The 17935-nt window shown below is 46.4% G+C and overlaps 1 protein-coding gene across 4 annotated transcripts in view; it reads right to left on the bottom strand.

Annotated features, from left to right (window-relative positions):
• The window catches only part of CRBN (cereblon), a 42955-nt gene extending 33570 nt beyond the window's left edge, over positions 1-9385 (bottom strand). Inside the window, exons 1-3 of one of the 4 annotated variants that reach the window (XM_064667135.1) lie at positions 9235-9385; positions 3952-4155; positions 2531-2617 (exon numbers count right to left, since the gene is read on the bottom strand). The gene's annotated coding sequence lies outside the window, so the exon portion shown is untranslated. Of the gene's footprint in view, positions 1-2530; positions 2618-3951; positions 4730-9234 lie in introns of those variants that run through there. The other 3 variants (XM_064667136.1, XM_064667138.1, XM_064667137.1) reach the window with 3 other exon arrangements.
• Positions 9386-17935: the final 8550 nt, after the last annotated feature.

The raw sequence follows: 17935 nt of genomic DNA, 5'->3' as shown, positions 1-17935 counted from the left end.
GATGACTGCAGAGGACACTGTACAGAGCTGGAGGTGCCTGAGGAGCTGAGAGAGACCTTTGGGCTGAGTTTGGTGGTTGGCACTGAAGGGCACAAAGAGTGAGTGCTCCAGAAAAGCCCTGTGAGGCTGTGGAAGGGTGGAGATGCTGTGCCAGGCCGGGGGGAGTCGTGAGGTTTGAGGGGAAAATTGCTGGAGGGGTGTTACTACTTTCCTGCATGAATATATTAACCTAGTTTCCAGGCAATTCCTGGATTTATAGTTGGGAAAAAATATTGTACTGCCTTTTCAGAACACACTCTGGAGGAGGGAAATGGGGTTTTCTATGTCAAGTAGGTCCCTTTTCAGTCACAACCATTTGAACACAGTTTAGCAGCATATATACAAAACAAACCCAGCCAGGCAGCTCCAAAGCTCATCCATCTACTCCTGATTAGTTCAACAACACTCCCATCCCTGAATCCCTTCAGATGCAATGGAATGCCTTCCCTGCCTCCTAAATTTCACCTATTCTAAGAACTATTGAGTGAGACCCTGGGATTCAGCAGGATGTCTGTCAGCACATCGATTGGGCTTTGCCTGGCAGGGCACTTTGTGAGCAGCCAGTTCCTCCTGAGGTTCCCTGTTAACCACACTGGGAATTCCCAGGCAATTTCCAGCCCTGCTCTTTCCAACTTGCTCCACAAGTCACCGGGCTCCCCACAGCTCCCAATTCCCAATGCTGGGCTGTTGAGCACAGAACAAAACTGTTCTGTGCCCTGATCAATATGGGCTGGTGGGAAACTGCCCGTGGAGATCCAGCTCCCAGCCTGGAGTTACAGCAGGAGGCTTTGGAGCCAGGAATGCCCAGGGGCAGCTGGGCACCCCACTGCCTCCCCCACTGCACCCTCATCCCACCTGTAAGGGCCTGAAAGCAGGAAATCTTCCTCAGAAAGCAGAAAATCTTCCTCAGAATTCCAACGCTAACACTGGGTATATCAATGGAGACTAAACCATGACTGGGGCTGCCCTAAAGAGGGATGAATATTCAAATCTCTCCTTCATATGCTGCATTTTACAGTCATTTTTTTCTCTCATTATTATTCTCGTTTTGCCTGTTGTGGTTTTCCCAGTCCCTCATTTTCAGACAATGAGAGTGAGACTCCCAAGATGGGAGAGGAGAGACTGCCAAGAGCCCCATGACCAGCTCCCATCATCCCCTACACTGGAATGGGAACGGAATTTCAGCCATATATATGGGGATGGAGGTGGAATTTCACCCATATATATGGGAATTTCAGCCTGGCACAGGCTGAGTCCTTGGATTCTAGGAGCAGGTTTGGAACAAGCAGCACTCACAGCCTCCACACCTCCCTAAGCTGCAGAGGGGCACTGGAAGAAGCAGGTCCAAAAATCCACCTGGAAGTGCAGCAGATGTGCCAGCACCAAGTAATTAACAGAAATCATCATTAAATTTGATTTTGAAAGTTGACATTCCAAAGAATCCTGGAGGTAAGAGAGACCTGGTTTGTGTGAATCCTCATCTGGTGGCATAAAACCCACATGTGCTTCCTACAGACACAACCACTGGGGCTGTATTTAAAACCCTCCAAGGAACAGATGGAGCAGGGCAGCTCCCAACCAAAACCAGGCATTTCTTTAAAAATAGATGAAAGCAACGTTTAGTTTAGTTCCAAGGTGGAAGTGAACCCTTAACAAATCCAGGCTCATCTAAATACCTGCCTGTCATGTATATTTAATTGTTTGCCTCAGGTTCTGGCCACGGGGAAGGATGGGACAGGATTCCTAAAGGAAGAAGGTGAGGAGGATTCTGGGCAAAAACAGATGCCAAGAACACCCAAAAGGCTGTTAATGAAGAATTATTAGTCAGCCCCTGAGTGGGAACCAGCGTGCTTGGCACAAAGAGATGGAAAAGCAGAGGTAAGTAGCAGGACAACACATCACAAATGCATTGGCCTTAAAAAAAACTGCTGCTTGAGGACAGTTTGGTAGAACAAATCACTGTTTTCCTTCTCTTTCTTCAAACCAGCACAAACCACTTCACCAATACCAGACCAGCTGCAAAAGGTAATTTAGAAGCAGCTAATTACCAAACTTCTGATCAACCTGCTGTGTGTGAGCAGTCAGATGAAGGTTGTAGTTCTCTGCCTGCAGGTTCCAGACCTCAGCTCTAAACGTGTTCTTCAGAGTCCTTGAAAAATTCATTTTCTTCACAGCTCTCCTGATTATTTATTAATTACTGTTATTCTGAATTCTGGATCACCATCATTTCCTCACTCAGGACTATAATTTTTCCCTCTCTCTCTTATATAAACAGAGTCAGGAAGCCAAGTGCCTGCCCCAGGGTTTGAGTGTTCCCCCTTTGGGCAGCAGGCATGGGGAGCCCCTTCTGCTCCATGTTTGAGACAAGGGAAGGGCAGGAGAATAAGAAAACTTCCCTGTCATAGATCCAGTTTTATTTCTGACCACCAGAAGTTTCCTCCAAGCCAGGAGCCCTCTCTGTGAGCAGGTTTCCCCCATATCAGGTACTTACCTGGGCCCAGCAGTGATTTATGTGAGATCCTCCAGGTCCTCAATGTTTTCCCTTTGGAAACTCCTGCCAGGAACGGTGGGTTTTCTGCTGAAATAATGAAATGCAAAGAGATCAAGGCCTGGCAGTACTGATGGTGCAGAGAAGGTGTTTTGTCAGTATAAGTGGCACTTTAAGCACCAGGATGTTTCTCCTGCGCATCCCCAATTCCAGAGAGATTTCTGCCTCCACGTCCCGGAGCTGGTGGAGTGTCTGTGACTCCCTGATCTTCCCAACAGCTGTGGCCAGAGCTCCTTTGGCAGGTTTGTGCCAATTAGGGCCACGGGAATTCATCCCACTAACTGCCTTCATTATGGGAACAAGTTATTACACGGGGGTGCTGCTCAAAACTCATCCCTTCCCAAAGAGATCACACAGATGGCTCTCCCCTCTTTGTGAAAGGTTTGGTTTGTCAACACAAGCTGCCTCGAGAGGAGGGGGAATCATCTCCTAATTACTGTTCAGCTGGCTGCGAGCACATTCTTTGAGCAGAAGGTATTAGATGCAGTTTTCTTACACCAAATTCAGACATAAAAAAGAAGTCCCAAAACCGCTGCTGTTTTCCTTAATGTGAGGAAAAATCTGTATTACAGAAAACACTCCAACTGGGAGCCTGATTCTTCCCCATTTTACACCATCTCACAAGAAGAACCTGGATAAAAACCACTCTGGATAAAACCACTCAGGAGTCCAGAGTCTGTTTTTGTAGGAGGTGAATCACATACACCCAAAGAATAAAGTGACAATTCCTTCATGTTTCTGAGTTATGGATTAGAAAACCCGTCTCAGCAGCACTGATCAATGGCAACTTCAAAGAGAAACACGGACCATCTATTACATTTTCTCCCAATTACATCCTTCTGCTGAGAATTGCATTTTATGTGCCTTCCAGCCTTCAAAAAAAGAGGGAGCAGGATTTAAAAAAAAAAAAATCTTACAAGAGAATTTTACCTTTTTATTGAATCTAAACACCACAGAGCTGGTTAAGTTGGGAGTAAATTCTGAACTGCTGGTGCAGGTGGGACCAGTTTCATGGGCTTTGCAAAATAATCATTATTTTCTTTTCACTTTGTAGCCAAAGAAATTAAAGGAAAAAGGCATTAAAATATATTTTTGGGTTGTTTCACCCTCTGAAAAAAGTTTTATTTCAAGGTGACTTCGTATTTTTTATCCAGCCCAGTTAGTTTTTACAGTCCTTTAAAGCCTCCAAGATGCATTTTTTTAGCTCCCTGTGAAATGAAAGCACCATTTTCAAACAAAAGTCAGAAACATCTCAAAGCTGTTGGGTTTTCTTTCTGATAATTTTCTTTCCTTTTGGTTCACAACTCTTTGACAAATTTTATCTAAACCCATTAATCATTTCCAGCAAGCTGAAAATCATTTACCTGATTCTGTTGGACGAACTGTAGGTTTTCATTAAGTTATTTCCAATCTATTGAGCTCCCAGGGCCTGTTTTTGGAGAGGAGAACTGGCTGCTCCCTTCTCTTCTTCTGGAAACCACAGGTGAATGTGGTCAATCCTTCCCCCTCTATAACCCAACCCAGCAGGTTCATTGAAGTGGAGAATCACACCTGAAGCCAGGAAAACACTGGAAAAAGGACAAATAGCAGCCTTAGCAATGAGTGTTGGTGCTTTTCCACAGTGGTTTTATTTTACCTCCAGCCCATTGAGCCTCCAGCAATTCCCAAACATTCCCAAGGCCCTGTTGGAGATGAGCCTGTTCTGGTGGTAATTCCTGTCACACATTCCCTGTTCAGGGAGGGAGCTCTCTGATCCCTTCAGAGGGTTGAGGAGTAGTTTTGCACCCAAAATAGCAAATTATCCCGTGCTTTTCCTCAGGCTCTGGGCTGACCCTGGCACACTGAGGTGGGATCAGCAGCACCTTTCTTTCCCCCTGCCTCTGGAATTAACTGGGGCTGGTGCCTGCACAGTGACCCCTTTGTGACCAGCTTGCTGTAACTACCACCAGCCCAGAATGAAATGATGTGATCTTCAGAGATCATTAACCAGCCCTCACTCTCACTGCAGAGTAACTGTGGAATCACCCCGTGGTTATCTGGAATTAGCCAGGGCTTTATTTGGCAGGGCACAGACAACAATAGATTATAATCAGGAAATCCTGTACCAATTATCTCTGAAATTAGTCCTCACACAGGGGACTGGTGAGCTGGACTGGAAAAACTGCAATTTTTTTTCTCCCACTCCCAGTCCTGCCTCCTTCACCCCAACCACCTCCATAGCTCACATAAATAAATCATTATTTATTTCTGGTACATTTTGTTCTCACACAGTCCCACCCCTTGTGATACCCAAAGGGATCAAAACCCCCCGAAAGCACGAGAAGGCAATTCCAGAAGTGCTCTGGAGATGTCAGGGGCCTGTGCTGGTGTTGGACAGGCAGGGTCTGTCCATCACCACACCCTGAGCACCAAATCCACCGGTGCTGCTCCGCGTGGGTGCTTTGGGTTGAGGGCAGAGCCACACCTGCTTATACCACCCTGAAAGGTTCTTCTGGAACCATGAAACCATGGAAACATTTAGGTTGGAAAAGATCTCCAAGATCAAAAAGTCCAACCTCCTTTTAGTGGCACATTCCCCTGAGAAAAGTCAGAGCAATAAGTGTGATTTCACATCATTAAGTGACTATTAGCATTATTCATTTTAAAAATAATTATATATTTTATTTATATTTTTATACATTTTATTATATATATTTTATACATTTTATTCTATATATTTTTATATATTTTATTCTATATTTTTATATATTTTATTATTCTATATATTTTAAGAAAACTAGTTAGGTGCCAACAATAAAGCTGCTTTGCTACAATCTAGATTTGATTTTCATGAAAAAGATTTGATTTTCATGAAAATAATAGTTTAGGTTTGCATGTGCAGCACCTGACATGGACCTCAGCATGTCCACTCTGGGCCAGAATAGAGACTGAGTGCTCTGGGCACACCTAGGTGACATCAGTTCTGTTATCCACAGCTTCCCAAACCTATCATTCCCATGCACCATGACAGGAGGGACAATTTCACTGGGAAATCACATCTGTGGAAAGCAGCTTTGCATCCTGGGGTTAAAGAGTCTCCTTGTGGAAACCTGAAAAGATCCAGGTTCCCATTTCATCCTGCACTGAGGGAGGTTGGTTGGGGGGTTTTTAAAGGAAAGGCCATGGTGGGACGTGCAGGGCTGGGCTGGGTGAGCTCCTGAGCAGCCCTGGAGCCAGAGACCTCCCAGGAAAACTTCCAAGTGCTGCTTTCCCTGATCCAGCCATTTCTCAGCCTTGGGAAAGGGGCATTTTTCTTCAAGAGCCCATTATTTGGATAAATGGAGCGTGGCAGTGCAGGAGCTCAGCAGTGTCAGGGCAGAGCAGGAGGCCCAGGCAGCTGAGGGAAGGGAGGACACCCAAGAGCAGCCGTGTCATGGAGCTCTTCCAAGAGGAGAAAGCTGATTTGGTCACTCAGTTCTTCACATTCCACTGTCCCAAGTCCTCTTGGATATCTGTAATTGCACAAAGCATTTTTTTCCGCTCCTTCTGAAATATTCTTTATGTGGAAACAGCTGATGAGGCACCATAGAGGTATTTTTGTGTTCCAGCAGCTCTGGAGCAGCCCCACACCCACATGGGCCACATCTTCTACTCCTGAGATCCTGCCAGCAAACAGGAGAGAGGGAAGAGCCTGCCAGACCCATCCTGCCTGTGTTATGGTGGAACAGGAGCCTCTGAGGGAGTTTGGGAATGCCAACCTGCCTGTGCTGCCAGAGCTCCTGAAGCTGCAGCTCCAGGTCGTGGCTCCTGGGGAGGTTCCTCAGCTCTGTGGGCACAATCAGGGACCCTCAGCACCCAGTGAAGTGAAACAAAGCTCCAGTCTAAAAACAGACCCCTGGAGCAGCATTCCCTGGGATGTTCAGGGTGCTCAGCCTTTGTGCTGATCCTGGTGCAAGGCCTGGTTTACACCCTTCCCTCGGAATCTGCTTCTAAAACACGATGTTCTTTTGTAATTCTCAGCTGGGAAAATCCCCTCCTGCCCAGCTCTGGCTGCTTTTCACATCAAAGCAGCCTCATGCTCAGGTTTAACTTCCTGACATCTCTCTTCAGCTTGTCAGGTAAAACTGCATCAAACAATGGGTTAAAAAATTGGTCTGGGGGGGCCATTAGGCTGCAAGAATCATTACTTCGAGTTCTTACCACTGGAAAATATTTCAGGTAGTTTAATCTCAAGGCCTGTTAACACTGAATATGACAAGGGGCTGAGAAGAACTGCTTTTCCTGTCCCCAGGTGCATCCCTGGTGGCTCCTGCAGTATAATGAGGTGGCTGTGGGTTTGTAACACGTGTTTTCTGACTGTTCAAGTGCTGTAATTGTATATCCTGGGCACAGTGAGCCTGCACACACTGAATTTTTACCTGTCACTTGCCATAACAGGTCCCAGGTTTGGGCATTTTTCTAACAGCAAAGCGGGCTGTCAAGGAAATAAATGTTTATATAGCACATTGGATTTATCACTGGAGTAAATCAGATGGGTTTGGGGAAAAATAGTAGTGGAATTATCTACAGCCATGGCAATTTGATAGATCCTTCCTCCCACAGTACCTGAGACAGCCCTGCTGTCTCTGGTAAGTCAGCTCACCTGGAGAGATGTGGAAGGAGAAGCAACTTCAGGAGTCCAGAGAACAAACAGCAGCAGGACTGGGGGTTTTGGTCACCCCAAGATGCCCCTTATTTAGAAGGCAGAGTTACCTTGTTAATCACACTCATTCCCAGATCCCAGGCTAATCCTATGCAGTGGCTCTGGTCTTTAATCACTCCAGATGCACAACTCCCACTGGTGTCAGCACAGGTTTTGCATTCTTGCAAATTCAGCATTATTTTTTTTCTTTTACAGCAAAATCACACACTCAGCTTCAGTGGGAACTGGGGGGCAAAACCACAGTGAAAATCCCAGGCAAGTCTCCTTTTTGACCTGGGTTAGTTAAAATGAAAAATGCAATAAATAGCACTCAGCAAAGATCTAAGAAAATGCTGCAGAGCAGTGAGGGGGATCCTTGCCTGGGGACAATGTGTATGAAAATATCTGCATATAAACACTCTTTTAAAAAATCAAGGTTCATGTGTGAACTGAAAACAAAGATTTCCTGCATGCCCACGTTGCAATCCCACACACAGACACAAGGCTTCTCAATTTGGGTTCTAAGCATTGAAGAGGAAATGTTTATATTCCTCCATCTTCTACAAACTTGTTTTAAAATGAGAAAAAAAAGCTGGAGAGGGACTTTGGACAAGGGCCTGTAGTGATAGAACAGAGGGTAACAGCTTTAAACTGCCAGAGGGCAGGGATAGATGGGATATTGGGAAGGAATCCTTCCCTGGGAGGGTGGGGAGGCCCTGGCACAGGTTGCCCAGAGAAGCTGTGGCTGCCCCATCCCTGGAAGTGTCCAAGGCCAGGTTGGACGGGGCTTGGAGCAACCTGGGCTGGTGGAAGGTGTCCCTGCTCAGGGCAGGGGGTGGAAATAGATGATATTTAACGTCCCTTCCAACCCAAACCATCTATAATTCCATGATTTAACCCTCTGTTTAAACCCTGACCACGGAGAACCAGCTCCATGGAAGTAAAACCAGTTCCCTGCAGACTGTGCTCCTGGGTGAGCCCAGGTCATCTGGGGTAGCACCACCTAACTCTCCTCAAGCAGCTCTGGAGAGAAGGGCTGAGTTCATTAACTGAGGTTATCAATGCCCTGCACTGCTGCTTTCCCTGCAGGGCACACGTGGCTCTCCCTGCTCAGCTCATAGATGGGACCCTCGGGGCATTTTGCTCCTGTGTCCACAGCCCAACTTCTCCTTTCTTTGGGCCATCCCAAAGTTTGACCTGCAGTGGCCTCAGTGTTCTCCTGGCACTGCCTTCTGGGGGCAGGGCCCCATCAAACAGAGCTCTGCTGCATCCCTGTCCCTCTGGAAGCTGTAGGGATATTGCCATCCCCTTCCAATGCCTCTGGGATGCCACACCCCTGGCAGCTCCCCAGGAGAGCAGGAAATTGCTTTTCCCTTCTATATTTTTGTACTTACTAAGATATAACCTTATTCTTGGGGAAAAAAGCCTCTTAGTCCATGAATCATTCCTGTGGGTAGAAAAAAAAAACCACACTTTTTTTCTTTTTCCCTAAAAATAAATCAGCCTCGCACAAATTCACGAGTGGATCACATTTTTGAAGGCCTGCAAAATTCTTAAATTTAACTTGGCTTAGGGTTCAGCTTTGCTGCTGCAGTTTCTCGGCCCTGGTAGGAGCTGGAGAGATTTGAGTGTGGAACACAGATATTTTCAGATTTATTGGTGGCCTGACAATGATTATGTAGCCCATTGAGATGGAGTGGTGTGATTTAGTGTTTTGGAGGCATTTGTCATGTTTGATGAATGAATCTGGTGATTCAGGCAATGAAAATGGGAGCTTTCCAGCCAGTGGGAGATAAAGGATGCTGCTGATACACAGGGTTATGGCAGGGGCTGTGGAAGGTTATAAAATTCTGATTTCTTTCTCATTTAGAGTTTTAGAGGAACATGGGAAGGAAGATACACTTCAGCTGGCCCTGCACTGAGCAGAGTGGTGCAGCTGGAGAGGCTGTGGAGAGGGTGTGTTTTCCAACACTTTGTCAAAACTTACTTGGAAACTCATATTTGGGCTTTCTTTTGTTCCTGGTTTCTTCCCTGTCACCACTTTCCTGCTCATCCCATCCCTGTAGGTGCATCTGGGGAGACCTCGTGGGTATCTGCAGGTTACTCCAGCACTCACAGTTCTGCAGAAAGACAGAAAAATACTGATTTCTCTCATTTTCCTGCTGTAGAGCACACTGAGGTTTGATGCAAAGCCAGCTGGAGTCAATGGGAAATTGTCATTAGATGGATCCAAAATATGGGCATTTTCTTAGACAAAACGAGTTAATTTTTAAGTTAAAATTCCAGGCAATTCACATCTCATTTGGGTTTAAAGTTCACAGATATTTTCTTACAGGTTCTTATGAAAACAAGGTATTTTCAGGTGTCTTTTATATTTACACAAATCACAGAATCTCAGGATGGTTTGGGTTGGGAGGGACCTTGAAGATCATCCATCCCACCCCCTGCCATGGGCAGGGACACCTTTCACTAGCCCAGGGTGCTCCAACCTGACCTTGGACACTTCCAGGGATCCAGGGGCAACCACAGCTCCTCTGGGCAACCTGTGCCAGGGCCTCAAAGAAAATATTTGCCATAACTGAATGAGGTGAGAAACATCAGGCAAAGAGAACTCAGGTTAGAGGCTGTTTTTCAGGGAAGAAGAAAGGAAATTTAGGACATTGTTGCTTCAAGAGCAATGAAGAACAAGGCTTAGTTCACTATTGGATATTCCTGAGTCAATTAAGATGTGCCAGTGCTGCTCCATCTTCCTGAGATATTTTAACTTCCAGCCTTCAGATGGAAATACTACATATTAATTAATATATATAACTATATATATATTACCTTATGTTATTTAGGGTTTCCAAGGAAAATATCTTCCATTCATACTCAAAAGCAAACCCATCTTCTGCTGTTGTGAGTTGAATCCAAAGCTCAGCTTTCACTAAACAAAACCAGCCTTAGCTTTAGTAGAGCATCAATCCATTTAGTGGTACTTAGGAGGAATAAATTGATTTTCTCATTGCTCTATGTTGGCTAAAAATTATTCGATTATGTATTTAGCTGCTAATGGAAACTCATTAGTAGATTTTCATTTCATGCTTGTTTGCACCTGCAATCCATTTCTCCTTGTCCAAAGCACTGTTTCATTTCGGTTGCAGCCATAAATTTTCCCTCATATAAACTGATAAACGTCAGCCAAAATTCGGTGGACGTGTCTGAAGCAGCTCAGGGCCATGTTTGTACCATGGCATCGTCAGAGAGCAGATCTCTGGGGGTTCAGGGGGACTTATTCCCGTGCATATGGGTGGCCTGACTCACCTCATGGTTCACCTGGTCATTTTGTTCTCTCTCTTAGTGTCACTTCCTTCCTTGACATTGTCCTGTTGGCTTTTGTGCTCTCCCACAGAGCCCACCTTTCGGAACCCCAAGATGGGCTGTGCCAAACATCAGGCACGGAGTTGGGATGCCAGGAGTGAGGGAGCCCTTCCCTTGCACATTCAGGGCATTCCATCACCATCCTGGATTTGAACTCTCTGGTTTTGTGGGGGATGGAAATTCCCTCCCAGGGTCTCTCTGGCACCTCATGGCAGCAAACCCTCCAGCCACATTTCCACGTGAGTTCTTGGGCCTGCAAGGGACAAGGAGGTGTCACCAGTCCCACCAGGGCTTCTGTGGATAAAGGACCCCAGCATTACATCAGTGTAACATCAGCACAATTTTCACAGCAAGAATCTCTGACGTTCAGTAAAACACAGGCTCAGTGGCACCTGGTGGATTTGGAGCTGGAATAACACCCTATTCCAGTCCAGCCCAACATGCCCAGTTTAAACCCTTCCTCCCCATCGTTCTACCCCAGTGTCCTGGTGGGCCCTTCAGTTTGGGGAAAAATCCAGGTTTAGTGAAGCAGAATCTGATCAGAATAATGATGTCTCTTTTTGTTTCCAGGTAAAGAAATTAATAATTTGTTCAACTTCAGCCGAATTCTCTGAATTGATCTGAATATGAGAACTGACTCTCTCAGTGCTCTGCACTAACACAGCCCCCACACAGAAGAATGCATTTGCTGTAAAAATACCTATTTTATCAGGTAGCTTAACCCACCAGGGCCTGCCTGCATCCCCACTGAGCAAGGAGAGCAGGAAGGGCTCTGGATGTGCTTGTTAAGTGGGCTGATCAATACAAATCTATTCCTCAATTAAGCAGAAGATCCTGGTGTATGTGTGTTGCCTGCAGGCCAAAATAGTTCTGAGTAAAACTGGATTCCAGAATACAAAGTTGTGTTGGTCTTGCTCTGTGTTTTAAATGAGCTTTACCAGCATGCAACTGCAATCCCTGTGAACTCTGCAGATTAAATTTCCTTGCAGTAATGACCACTAGGAATTAGTGAAATGTTAATCTTCCCACCTGCTGTGTATGATTATACATGAGTCTAATCAACCTGATTACAAAAGAAAGTAATTTCTGCTCTTACAGGATTTTTTTGTTGTTGTTGTCTGCTTTAGTTCTTCCTGAGGAACTGTGAAATTCCTTACCCTGGATTTTAAGGCAAAAATAATGATTAAATTAAAATGTGTAAAGGGGAGCAATGGAGGCTGATAGTAATTGCTTTACAACAGATACAGTAATTGATGCTCTGAGGATTTATTTCAAAGCAGAGAAGTGAATTAGGAACCTGCTTTAGCTGGATTTGATGAAGTCACTGCTGTCTTAGTGTCTCGGCTTTCAGCTAAACTGTTCTTAATGAGAATGCTAATAATTACAGTGGGATAAATTGTTTTAGGGACACAAGAGGATGAAAGACACATTTTGATTTCATTTAAAAAAGCCACAGCCACAGTCACCTTTCTGCTCCAACCCTGAGACACATTTTTGGGAGCAGGAGGAAAAGCAGCTCCTCAGTGCATTGGTGGGAGATTATAAAGCCAAGCTAAAAGGCCACATCTAATTGTGTTTCTTGTGTAAAATCTTTGTTTGATTCCATATATCCACTACAAAACCAGAAAGGAAAGCCCCTTTCCCCAAACCTGTGCCTCGGGCAGTCCCAGCTTCCCCACACCCCCAGTTCTTCCCAGCCCAGCTTCTCCCAGGGCAGAACTGCCACTGGAGAGCCCACAGACAACCTCTGCCCTTCTTCACTTCTGTTTGTGGCATAGAAAATGATCATGGCTGAACTGAGACCTTTGTGAATTTGTGAGATCTTTACCCAATTTGCAGTTTGAAGTCAAATTCTGCTGAGCCCTCAGATGATCTGTCACCTCTGGCAGGACTGACAAGCCTGGATTTTGGAGCTGTGCCATGGTCATAATGCCAGAGTTCCCTGGACTTGCCTCCCTCTCTCCTCCTGCTCCCCAGCTCTGGGCTTGTTAGAAAACTGGACATTTTTCAGCTCATTGAAACCTTCAATATCTGAAACAATGTGGGTTCTCTCATGCTTTGACTTGAACAGGATATTGAACAGAATATCCTTGGCAGCTGAACCACAGGTTGTGAAGGGAATTGTGGAGGTGGGAGACCAATATCCCAACTGGGGCATCCAGAACACTCAGCAACGTGAAACGGTGTTCATGTGTCAAAGCAGCAATAAAGGCAATTAAAATCACGTGTTCTCAGCTATAAAACTGCTCTCAAACCTTCCCCAAGCCTGTCCTGAGGGCAGAGGGAGGCCAGGCTTGGTCTGTCCAGCTTCAGGGAGATCAGAGACCAATTGCTGTGCAACCAGTGGCTGCAGTTTTGGTTTTTAATCTCCTTCTTCCCGGAGAAATAATTACAATAGACCATTAAAGCTGCTGTTCACAGCACTCTGCAGTCCCTTCTCCCCCTCCCTGTGCAGTCCATGTTATCTAACACTTGGGAGGGGGTTTAAAAGGATCTCTTCATCTCGTTTCATGCATTAGTGCTAAGTTTAGCTCCTGTAGGTAACAGTTTCTGTTTGAACTCTAATAAAGAGGTATGTTTAGAATCTCAGGGGCACACTCTGCTCATTTGAAACAAATGAGGATTATATAAGGAGGAACATGAGCTACAAATAGGATTCATAAAATTAATTGGCTCTAAGCTGCAGCTGAGCAGAGCCATTAAACGGGACGAGAGGCCAAAGCGTGTCCGTTCCCCCAGATCCCCCTGGGGTGGCAGGGCTGGAGAATCCTCAGGTCCTGCAGGACTCAGGGATCCTGGCACCACTGCTGCAGTCCCAAAGGCTCCTCAGGAGCTCCACATTGTCCCCACGTGTTCATTTATGTGGTGCCACAGCAGCTCAGCCTCCCAAAGAACCAGGGATGCTGCACACAAAGCCTGGAGCAGCTCAGGGAGATCCTGACACTGCGAAGAACCTCCACAGCACCTCTGATGAACCCCAAAATCCCAGCTCTGCCTGGACATCCAAAAGAAGTGAAAAAAACCACACTGCATTTGGCTCCAAGTGTGAGCTCAGTTGCCAGAATTCCCCTGCCCAAATCCAGGGCTGCCTGTGCTGTGCTCCCTCTGCCCCAGGGGCTGTTTCTGTTTCAACAAACAATATTCTATATGTCGGTCATATCAAATATCAGGCTGCTAAATCCAGCTGAGGAAATTCCTGGGATTCCCTGCAGTAGCCTGTCTGTTCCCCTCTCCTGGGATCCTGCAACCCTGGGACAGGGCAGTGGTGGGGCTTCTCCTCATTTAGCACCAACAGCTCGTTACAGCTACCACCCTTTAATGAGCTAATGCAGAACCTTTAGCTGAGCCCCCCAATTGCATTTAAAGCACCATATATATCTTCTAAAGATATAAATCTTCTAAAATAGCTTCCCCACGTTCCTCCATTCCAGAGCTCTCTGTAGTCACAAAGCCCTGAGCTGAGCAGGCTGAACTCAGCCTAGATGTTCATCCCATCACTTCCCACTACAAAGCCCAACTTGAGTGTCCTTTAACTGCAAAGCACTAAAAACTCATCCTAAGCAGTGCCATGGAAACAGGAAACAAGGAAAAGACCTCAAGAAGATGCTGCAGGAGCTGGAGCCCCACTGCTGGGTTTGCAGAGGAGCAGGACCTCTGTCCAGTCCTTGCCATAGCTCTGAACAGGAGCCCTGGATGGGCTCCTGTGGCTTCCCTGGGTGTGTGTCCTGAGCATCTCAGCTGAGATTTGTGGAGTCTGCACTCAGAGAGTCCATACTCAGTCAGAAATTAAAATAAATGGGAGTAAAACTTCTCTTGCACCTAATCAATACCAGTAATTTTACAAAATCCCTTTACCTTTGCCTTTCCTTTCTCTGAAGACTTCATCCTCAGCGAGCCTGTAGCTCATTAATAGCTACTGAAATTATCCCAAATTTCTCAGCTGTTTTAGAAACCATCATTGATGTTTTAGTCAAAGGTATCATCAGCCAGGACAAAACAGTGACCACATCCTTGGGTGATGAAGATATCAAATGGTTACTGATAAAACAGGGAAAAACATTTTTCTGACCATTTTTCTTACCCCCAACACAGTCCTCTGACAATTTTTGAGAGCTCCTGAGGGGAGGCTGAGGTTCCTCCTCTTTCAGCTAAAACCAGAAAAACTCCTCATGTAACACTGGCATTTCTCAGCACATGGCAATTGCCAAGCCTAAAACATCTGTTATTTCTTTCCAAGCAAATCCCACCTACCTGGATGCCACCAGGACCAACATGAACAGCAGGAGCTCTGAGGAGCCTCCAGGCAAACATGAAGCAACAAGGTCTGCCCAGCAAGAAGGGAGGACCCAAAGGTGGGCCTGATGATCTCGGAGGTCTTTCCCAACCCTGCTGATCCTGTGGCTGATGGCACAAATGTCCTCAAGCCCTGGCAGGACCCAGCTGAGCCACGATGCTGAGTTGCTGCTCATCACATTAACCTGGGGTTTTAATTTCCTCACAGCAACAAACAAGCCCAGGAGCTGCCTGGGACAAATCCTCCTCTCACAGCTATTTTTGAGGGCTGTCCCCCTGTTCCTAAACACTGTGTGGTGCTTTACACTGCTTGGAAGAGTCACCAGAGGAGCACCCACTCCTCCTGGGCTCTGGATTGCTGCTCACCCCCAGATTTAGGAGCAGGAATGATCAGTCAAGACATTTTTTCAAAAGAAATGGGAGGTTTGTGTGTTTTCCACGTTATCCCCCAGCAAGAGCTAAAATTAAAACTCCCCTCTAGATTCCCCAATGTCTGGGAGTCCTGCAGCTCTCCAGACGTGGGTTCTATTTAAAGGAAGTGAAAGCTTTCCCTGTTGATAATGAGCTATTCTCAGGTCTCACCTGCTCCTCCACCCCACCCTCACACACACCAGAAGTGACTGAGGAGGGAGTTGTTGGCAGGTCTCTGTGTCTGGGGGATAACAGACACCACCATCATTCCTGGAGGAAAAGGGAGCTGGAGCTGTGACAAACCAGAGTGGCACTGACTTCTGCTGCTGGGAATCACACTGTCACTCCTACTTCATGCAGCTCAGTTCATACTTGTTCAAACAGGCATCTGCTTGTGTACCTGCTTTAATAAAATTAGCCAAAATCAGCCCTGTAGTAGAAATATTTTCATATCTACATTTATCAGTCTTAGTGCAAACAGATTATTTTTGGCAGACATTGCAAAAGACAAAGGGATTAATGTTGTGACACTTTATATAATGCCATATTTGGGGGGGGGGAAAGCTCTGTGTCAGTGTAAAAACACAGTTTAACACTGAATTTATCAAAGTCTTGCAGCACATCCAACCTTTTCCCTGAAGCATCAAAATCTTGTCACATGTCCCACCAATGGCCATCACACAGAGTGTTATATCTCTTTATGGACCTTAGACTTCAAGGAAAATAAATTAAAACCCTCATTTTTGGAAAGAAAAGAGTTGGAGAGTCTTCAAGACGTTATTGGAATGTGGCCATCCTTGAGGGATGTCAACAGAAATCACAGTCCATCAAACTTGAGTTGAGACTAAGTGAGATGGATGACTCACCACCCTGACAGCTTCTGAGGTGGCCTGGAGATGGAAAGGGAAAATTTGGGATATTCTGCATGCACAGTGCAAAGGCAAGTAAATATTGCATGGGAACCCACTGGAGATGGGGAAGGCCTGTCCTGTTTGTAGGGTTTGGGTGGGTTGTGCAGCTGAGTCCCATGGACACCTCCAGTAGGAAAGGACCTTTCAGACCATCAAGTCCAACCATCAACCAGCACCACCACCATGTTCACCTCTAAACCACGTCCTCAAAGGCCACATCCACACGTTTGAACACCTCCAAGGATGGGGACTCCACCACTGCCCTGGGCAGCCTGTTCCAAAGCTTGGCAACCCTTCCCACGAAGAAATTTTCCCTAATATCTGATCTAACCCTCCGCTGGCACAGCTTGAGGCTGTTTCCTCTCCTCCTGTCACTTGTTACATGGGAAAAGAGACCGACACCCTGAACAGCCCTGTCCCCCCAGCCAGGGGGACTGATGCACCAGCACAGCCCTGTATTCCCACCTGGCACCATCCCAGGGGTGAAACCCCATCCAGACTGGCAGGAGGCAGCAGTTGGCACCTTCAACACAGTGAGAACACCCCGTGCCTTCCTTGCCCAGAGCAGGTGACCCATTTTCCACAGGTATTGTTGGAGCATTTCATTCCCTGACCTTCCCTCTCCGGTGGCACAGGGACTGTTCTCCTACAGCAATGGGCTTGCTCTGCCTCCTCCTGCCCCCTCCACAGCCCCTGGCACAACCCAGGAGGGTTTGGAGAGCCCAGGATCCGGGTTCAGCAACCTCCTGCTCCTCCTGCTGCTGGCTCTTCACGGAGCCTCTCCACCCACAGCCCTACCCAAACACACTGCTGGGGTTTGGGGGTGTGTCTGCAGCTGGAACCTCCCAGACAAGTGCAGGGGCTCGTCTGTGGTAACAAAAGCCTCGTGGCATTTCTTAGGGAGAAGGAGCTGAGCAATTATTCCCAGCCTTACACACATCCCTGCAGACAGCCAAGCTGACTTGGCAGACTGCAGCTAATTGGGTTTGCAGGAGAACGAAGCTTTGATTGAAGTGCTTCACTTAAAAAAAAAAATCTTACATGTCCCCCCATGCCCTGCTAACATTACTCTGAGCAGGTAAAACATCCACCCCACATCTTAGCAAAGAAGAAACGCAGAGATTTTCATTGCTCCACCAAGCAGAGACCCACAAGTGAATAATTGTGGCCGTTTGATGTGCTGTGTTCTGCTCCATAATTCAGCTGCGGGTGCCTGGCATTTTGGGCTGCTTTTGAAGTTCACCAAACCCCTGCAGTCACCAAAGGGAGGGATCCTGCTCAGGAAGCCAAGGTGGGCACTGAACAAAAGGTGGGCAGGAACAGCTCCAAAGCTAATGCACAAAAAACCACTGGAGAATGTAAATTAGTGTCACCGCGAGTTTACCGAGTAAATAATTCAAATTCTACCAGGGTGATTTATGAAAATAAAAAGACATATTTAATGAGCCCAGCAGGCAGCAGGTGCTTCTATTTTTATGTGGTAAGGGCAAAAATAATAAGGCAGAAGCTTTTTTTCCTGTTTCATGGTAACAGTTTAAAATAAAAGCTGTCCCCTGTGCTCCAGGGATTTGCTGAGCTCAGCAGTTTTGCTGCTCCAGGGAGGGTCACACCAATCTTTCCATTTGTGCTGGGGTTTAAATTTCCACAGAGCCACGTGGAGAACCCTTTCAGGCCTTCCTGGGAATTAGATCTAGGAGAGGTTTTACAGAAATG

This window comes from Pseudopipra pipra, chromosome 11, assembly GCF_036250125.1.
Source record: "Pseudopipra pipra isolate bDixPip1 chromosome 11, bDixPip1.hap1, whole genome shotgun sequence".
Lineage (NCBI taxonomy): Eukaryota > Metazoa > Chordata > Aves > Passeriformes > Pipridae > Pseudopipra > Pseudopipra pipra.
This window is presented reverse-complemented; position numbering and strand designations above follow the sequence as displayed.